Below are 8,864 nucleotides of genomic sequence, written 5' to 3'. Positions count from 1 at the left end.
TTTAATATTATTCATAGAATCTCTACTGCCTATCATCCTTAAACTAGTGGGTTAGTTGAAGTTCTAATAAAGAAATTAAACAAATACTTGAAAAGATTGTAAACCCTAGTAGAGTAGATTGGTCCACTAGATTGGATATCACATTATGGGATTACAAGACTGATTATAAAACTCCTATTGGAATGACTCTTTCCATACTGATTTTTGGAAAGACTAGTCACTTACCAGTAGAATTGGAGCATAAAGCATATTGGGCGATTAAAGAATTCAATTATAAAAGAATTCAATTATAATTTATTATAATTTAGAAGATGCTGGTAAGAAGAGATTGTTACAATTAAATGAATTGGATGAGTTAAGAAACGAGTCTTATGATAACGACAAAATTTATAAGGAAAAATTAAATTTATGGCATGGTCGGAAGATAAACCAAAAGAACTTTGAACCAGGATAAGAAGTTTTGCTTTACAACACTAGGCTGAAGTCATTTCCTGTAAAATTGAAGTCTCGTTGGTTAGGACCCTTTACTGTGACTCAAGTTTATACTTACGAAGCTGTTGAAATTGAAGATCCAAAGAAGGGAAATAGATTTAAAGTAAATGGACACAGATTAAAATCATATTATGAGGGTAAAAGACCAAATTTTAAAGGGGTTTTAATGATCAGTCAACCTGAATGACACTTGAATTGATCGGGCTGACGACGTTAAACCAAGCGCTTTATGGGAGGCAACCCATATTTATATTTATCTTTATTGCGATTATGGTAGTTTTTATTTGAATTTATCGCTAGTTTACAGTAGTATTAAGCTCTACTACTCTTATTTACCCTTCAAATATCTTAAAATTGGATACATAAAGAATAATTTGAAACATCTTAAAAATTGAATCCATGAAGAAAAAATGGAACGCATTCGGATTAGAGCTAAACTGTGCAAATTTTGCCTTGGGCGCCGATAGCGCCCTCGATGCCCCTGACGACGGGTTTTTCCTGAGAGTCCAGACAAAATTAATACAGAGGCTCGGCGACGGTGCCATTGACCCCACCGACGGCAAGACCAAAAAATTGACGGTTATGTCGACGGTAAGACCAAAAAATTGACGGTTATGTGGGTTCAAATGGCAGTTTTTTGGCAGTTTTGGGGTGGGAATTGTCTTTTTAAACTCAAAAATTTAATTTTTAGTTCATATTTACCCTCTAAAAATGAAGTGAAACTCCACCAATTTCATTCCTATGGCGTCCAATTCCTCTGATAATCCCAGAATGCGAGTTTTCAATCCGCAAAAGTTTATTAATGAACAAGTTGCTGACGAAGAAAAAATTAATCAAGGAACAAGGATACATGAATCACGGATTGAATAATCCCATGACAGATATTGAAGAAATGATAGTGCGGCAAAGATGAGAAGTACTGTGTTATACTACTGCCGTCGTGGTAGTTCCTATGGTAAAAGAATTTTATGCAAATTTATATAGAATCAACCAAGGAGTTGTTTATGTGCGAGGAAGAAGGATTACTTTCACTCTTGCATGGATCAACAAATTATATATGATAGAAAATGTTCTTGTCTACAACTATTCCAATTTTGTCCCAACGAGAAACCAGATAAATGAGATTTACCAATATTTAACGCACAAAACTGACGACTGGGAAACAAAAGAAAACGGGTATGTTAGTTTTTCTGCAACACTCCTGAATTTGGTTTCGAAACATTGGCACTTTTTCAGTTCTATGAAACTGTTACCGACAATGAAGATCGGTGACGTTTTTAAAGAAAGTGCCATTTTGAATTACAGCATCCAAAGGGGACTGTCAATCGACATTGGTTCTATAATTGTGAAGTCAATTTTGGGCCTGATCGTTCATGGATCAACTTATGGGCTTGGACACCCCTCCCATGGGCTTGGACACCCCTCCATAATTTTCTCACTTTGCAGTCAGTTTCAAGTTTCATATGAAAATTGGGAAAAGGTACTGGTACCTTGGAAGCCTTTGGATCCCCCTGAAAGATTCCTAATTTTTGAAGATGAAAATGACATGGCCATTATAGTTGATCAAGCGTCTCAGAATTCACTGCAAGTTCAACCCTTAGTCCCTGATAAGTCTCTTGTGATCTTGCGCCAAATCAAGAAATTGGAAAAGGAGGTATAAAATGTCATGAATGCGATTAATAATATCTCTGATTTCTTCGATCATCTAGACTGGAGGATGAAGGAACATTTCAAGCACTCTGGACATTTAGAAGATAGCTTGATACAATTGATGAGGAGGATTCTTCTAAAGAATTTCCATTTCGACCCTTCTATAACCTCTTCGTTCATGTGCAATCAATGGATGATCTCAGAGGAGAATCGAGTACCGAGTCTGAGGATTAGTAGATTTCTATTTACTACCTATCTTTCTATCTATGTATTTTGATTTGAACTTTGTATTTGCTTTGCTTTAGAATTATGTTTGTAGATCTTTGTATAGTTGAGACTAAGCATAAGATATTTTTTTTTCAGCGTTTTGAGTGTTGTGGCTTGGATTGCGATGCTGAATTAATGTATTGAGGTTGAGAAACTACCAAACTTAGGTGTGTTATGTATTGTATATTGTACCCCTTGGAATTTATATATAAATGTGATGTTTTGTGTTGTGAAAGTTTATATGTGCTAAGTACATCATTTAGTTACTTAAAAATATGTCTATAATGATTAAACGGATGTCGTTTAGGCTTGAAATTGATCGAAATTGCAAAAATCCAGAATTTGGACAAAATCAGTAGCAGTTGAGCACCCCGACGGCGCCCTTGACGCCGCCGACGACGAATTTTTCCCGAGACTTAGGATTTTAATTCCAATAGAGCGTGCGAACGGCGCCATCGACCCCACCAACGGAGAGCTTATGAAAAACACCTTTAACCGTGATTTTGACCAGACAAAAAACACCCTTTAACCTGCGTTTTCGCCCACCCACCCGCCACTATTCATCATCCCCTTCTTCCTAAAAATGCCATTGTCAACCTTGGGCTTAAATGATCTTGGATTGGGAGGCAATTTCAATGCTTTTTGACACCAGATTTGATCATCTTTAAGTAAGAGCTTCACTCCAAGCTAAAAATATTTAATTTTCACCATGGATTTCTTCCACATTGAGAAGATCTGAAAAATTTGAGAATGTGAAGAAAATTTGGGAAGAAATTGATGGATCTTAATGTTGAACTCTTTAAATTACCATTGGAAGCCATGATTTGCATATTTGAAGTATTTTTTGGAATTTTTCTATAATTTGATTAGATTGAAATGGCTCCACGTCAAAAGAGAAGAGTTGAGTTCGACGAGTCTCGCAAAATTTACTTCCATATTTAAAGGAAAAAAGTGCATAAAAGATCGAGTTTTTGAAAGTTCAGGAGGAGAAATCGAACAAGTTATTGCTGAGCGGAGGTGAGAAAACTTTTGTTACACCACCAATAATGCTGATGTAAATGTTGTAAAGGAGTTCTACGGCAATAAGATTTATTCTGATGACGGAATCGTTCAAGTGCGTGGATTTTCTGTTGATGTTACTGCTATCCACATCAACACTTTTTTTGAAGTCCCAGACTCTTATAGCTACCACTATGAATCCTTTAGTACAATAGAAGGCCCTCTAAATGATGTGATCAACTTTCTCACTGATGGGAAAGGAACATGGAAGATAAAGCAGCGAGAGCGGGTAAATTTTTCTGCTTCAATGCTGAATGCCACTTCTAAGGCGTGACACTAATTTATTTCCTCTATTCTGTTACCAGCTTATCACCATAGTGCGGCAACTAGAGATAGAGCTATTCTGAATTTCTGTATTCAGAATAGTAGAGCTATAAATGTGGGGAGAATTATTATTAAGAATATATTGACTACGGCAAGGAGTGAGACTAGTGGAGGTTTAGGACATCCTGGACTTATTTATGCAATTTGTAAACTTTCTGGAGTGGAATTTGGAGATGAAGAATGGGTTTATCCTATGAAACCCATTAGTAAAGCTAATTTGAAGACTTATGAATCCCATGATAAAATGGAGAATTGGGAGTAGAGTCAAGAACCTTTTACTAGTAGAGATGTCCCCTCTACAATACAAGTTATGACACTTTCTAGTTCCCCTATCCTCTCTGATTTGATGAATGAGTTGACCTTGCAGCGGAAGAGAATAGACTTGATAAGTGAAAGGATTGGAGGTTAGAACGCTGATATGATTATGATAGTGAGTACCTTCAGAGGCATTCAAATTTTGAGGTAGCCTATTATGAAGCTCAGGCCCGACACTACAGAGGTGAGCCTGATGTTACGTTTCCTGAGTGCCCCCGATATACTCAGTATCAACCCAATCCACCTGTTGATCAAGGTGATGAAGATATATCTTGAGATTTTGATATTGAATGAAATTGATGTACTTATGTTTATACTTTTATTATTGTGAACCTTTGTAATAAAAATGGATGTTTATGTATTTGGACTTTCATTTTTATTTTTTGTACTTGGATAATTTTAATTTTTGCTATAAAGTTAGTGTTATAGTTAAATTCGCATATGTAGTTTAATAGATGTTGAGTAGTATTGTGGATGGTAATGTAATGTGATTTTTTTTTTTGCATTTCAATTTTAATTGTTTTGTTTATTATTGTAGTTGTGTTAGGAAATGTTGTGCTTGTTTAATGTTTTAGTTTTATACTTATTTCAAAATTTCATTACCCATAAATTCCTCTAATGATTTATATGTGTAGAAAGCTCCTAATATTATAGATCAAGTGAAGTAAAAATTTGATGCAGAAATTTCAGAATGATGAAAATGCCTACAATACTGAGGTATGATTTATATTTATAGTTTTTTTTTCCACCTGTATTAGTTCATATTTAAAAATGTAAGTTTGGGGGAGGGAAGAAAAAGATTAACTATTAAATATCCTCTATTTCAGTATTTTCAAAAATTATTTATATGATTTCATGTAATGAATTTAATTTAGGTAATTATATTTTTGTAACTATTTAAATATTATGGTAGATTTAAAGAAATATTTTTGTAATGAAAATTAATTTTTGTAACTTAAGATATTTAGTATAAGAGAATAAGATTATAGTTAACTATTTAAAGTAATGGAAACTATATTTTGAAATATTAAGAATCTGGAAATTCATTTGAGAAGAAAAGAATGGGGCTCAATGATGTAAAAACTATGAAATATTTATAAGGTAAAGAAATATTTTGAGTTTCAAATTCATGGAAAGAAAAGCGAAGTTCAAAATCATTAAAGGCTATCCAAATATAGTAATCCTCACTTGAAAAAGGAAAAAGAAAGGATTGCAAATAATCCCTGAAATGAAAAGAAAAATATATAATATTCGGATTGAAAACAATCTAAATGAAAAAGAGAAAAGAAAGAAAAAAAAATTATGGAAGGGGGGATAAGCTTGAGGGTAAGCCTAATCAAAAATTGGCTTCACTGGACCTACCTAAAAGGAAAACTTAAATACATTCCTGAACTTATACTTATGGAATAAGTCTTTTACTAATAGAGTTCTCAATTCCTATCTTTTGGATATTTTAAGTGACTTAACATTATACATATAGTCATTCTTGAAATAAATAGAAGACTAGAACTCTTAAACTTGATGACTAGATAATCTTGTGGCTATAGAGTTACTTCAATTACTTGAATTCTTTCTGAAAATCACACTATGATATTTATTTAAGTCAAACTTATAGTATTTCTGAATTAAAACTTTATTGTAGTAGATCATAACTTTTATATAGTACTAAAATTACTCGAGGATAAGTGATAGCTAAGTATGGGGAATTTTGACCAAAAGAAAATATGTTGAGATTTTCATATCTATTTTATACTGTTTTTAATGATATTGCACTTTAAAGAAAGGTATTTTTGATGTTTAGTTGCAAGAACAATGAATTAGGGTCATTGGAGCAAAAAGATGCAAAAAGGAGTGAATTTCGAGCAAAAAAGGGCCAAAATGTGAAGATTTGAACTAAGCCGCCGACAGCGCCCTCGACCCCGCCGACGGTGAGTTTTTACCGAGGCTACAGGCCAAAATTCTTCAAAAGCCTGCCGACAGCACCATCGAGGCCGCCGATGGTGAGATCGATGGTTATGAGTACTTGTGCATTGGATAAGGCCGGATTTTGGAAGGGTGTTTAAGCAACTTTTGGGAAAACTCGTCCACATCCTTAAAGGGAAGATTACTATTTTGGCCAAAAATTGAGAGAGCCTGGAAGTCCTGGAGAGTTCCTGGAGGTCAGAAAGGTTCCAATAGTGTGTAAAAATGATGAGGAATTATTCGAGAGATTGTAAGAGTGGAAGGAAAGTGAGAGATTTCTTCCTCCTTGCTACTTTGAAGAGGAATTTTATGTGCTGTAAAGAAAGGGAGAGATTCAGAGAAACTTCGAGGAGTATTCTTGGGGAGAAATTAGAGATAAGTTATTTACTTGTTGTAGTTTATGTGACTTTGATTTTATATATGAATTCCGAATTTTGTTGTGTTTTCCTCAGGAGATCTGAGTAGTTTTCTCTGTCTTTCTCATTGTCTCGAGATTTGTGAAATGGTGATTTGAATTGGTGAATCCATGAAAATGTTTAAGAAATTGTGATGATCTTTTTACTTTGATCTTAATTTTCTTTCAATCTGGCCAATTGATTCGTTAAAATATGTTGAATTTTACAACTAAAGTGAAGATTACGATTACATCCAAGATTCATCAAAGCCCTTAGAAGTTGGGTGCAAATAAATTGGGAAATAATATTATCGGACATAGAATTGGAGATTTTAGAGTGACAGACTAAAATCCCCAATTCGATCCTATCGTTTGGGTGCTGAAGTGTAGATGTTAGCCCTCAGGTGAGGGGAACGTGCGAGCTCCAAAGTGAGAGTCGGTATCCTCCCGGCCTAGCCGCAGATTCAGTAAACAAGCGTAGGATTAGTCAATGTTCTTTATGCTTGGACCAAAGGGTATATAATAGGTATGGTCCTACATGGCACAATATAAATTGAACTAATTCACTTTATCCATTCACTATAATTTCTTGACAATAAGAAGGATGCTTTATTATATATTGATAGGTATACTTGCATTGATAAGTGTGACTTTACAATTATTGAATATTTATTATGTCCATATTTATCTTGTATTTTAAGCATATATAAAGTCGTTGGTCAAATTTTTAGCGTCGTTGCTGTGGAATTTAATCTTCTAGTAGCACTGTCAAATTCTTGTATTTGTTGGTTTATAAAAAAGTCAGTCAGTATGCTCTTATTTGGCACAATATAATTTGAAAAAAATTATTTTATCCATTCACTTAAATTTCTTCACAAGGAGAACGATGCTTTCTTATATATTGAACTTCACATTAGAAACTTTATTAATAGAATTAGTTGATTGGGAGTTTATTAAAATTTCATTTTTATTTTAATGGCCTATTTGTGACAAATATGCAATTTGAACTATGTTGTTGTGATTAAGTATTGATTTTCTAAATCTTAAGTTCGTAGCCTCTAATATTACTTCTTGTGGGATTGATATCTAGGACTCCATTAGAGCCATGTATTACTTGAGCGATACGTATACTTGCGTTGATAAGTGTGACTTTGTAATTATTGAATATTTGATACACATCTTTATCAAAGCTATAACGGTTGTCAAATTTTTGGCGCTGATGCCGGAGATTTAAATCTTCTAGTAGCAGTATCAAATTCCTGTATTTTTGAGCATATAAAAAGTCGCAGTCACTGGCGCATGATGCGCGCAGTACCAAAAATGATTAAAACGTGTTAAATGGTGATTTTTGGAGGTTTCTTCTCCATATAACTCCTAAAAACCAACTCAAAAACATATTTTAGGGGGGAAAATGAAGGAAGAGTCACCACTTTTTAAATCCAATAGCTTCCCACTCTAAAAACTCCGCAAGATTTGGAATTTTCAATCAAAGAAAGTTCGTCAGTTTTGATGCGCAGATGTTACATGATCGAGTTCTAGTGAAGAAGAGGTTTATCAAAGAAAGGGGATCTGTGAATCGATGATTAAACAATACGAATACTCAAGTTTAAGAGACTGTTGCGCAGAGACGCTTAGAAGTGCTTTGTTACACTACTGTCGCTGTTGTTCTTCCTGTAGTCTAAGAATTTTATGCAAATCTTCATGGGATCAACCATGGAATGATCTACGTGTGAGGCAGGTTTGTGCAGTTCACACCTTCAACAATAAAAGAGATGTTTATTATTGAGAATGTGCCTATCTGCCATTATGCACATTTTACCCCAACGAGAGATAATATCAATGAACTCTACCACTACCTTACGAATGAAGACGCAGTTTCGGAGACCAGAGATGATGAAAATGTAAGTTTTCCCTCATCATTTTTTTAATCCATTTTTGAAATCCTGAACTTCTTCATTGCATCGAAACTATTGCCTACCATGAAAATTAGTAAGGTAACTAAGGAGAGTGTCATTCCGAACTACTGTATTCAAATTGTAAAACCTATTGATGTTGGAGCTATTATTATGAAATCTGTTTTAGGTTTGATTGTCAATGGATCTGCATATGTAATTGGACATCCATCCAATGGATCTGCAACTGGAATTGGACATCCATCCACTATTTTTCTACTGCGCAGTCAATTGCAAGTTCCTTATGAAAGTTGAGAAAAAGTGTTTCTTCTTTAGCAGGCGATGGACTAGAAATCTATTACAACTATATTGGAATGGGAGATGAAAATGATGTGAATGTGTTGATGGATCAAGAATGTCAGAATTCATCATATGTTCAGCCCTACTACAACTCGAGTGCACTTTTGAAGAAGATCAAGAAGATTGAAAAAGAGGTGCAGAATCTCATG

This window comes from Phalaenopsis equestris, unplaced genomic scaffold (assembly GCF_001263595.1).
Source record: "Phalaenopsis equestris unplaced genomic scaffold, ASM126359v1 Scaffold200009, whole genome shotgun sequence".
NCBI lineage: Eukaryota > Viridiplantae > Streptophyta > Magnoliopsida > Asparagales > Orchidaceae > Phalaenopsis > Phalaenopsis equestris.
This window is presented reverse-complemented; position numbering follows the sequence as displayed.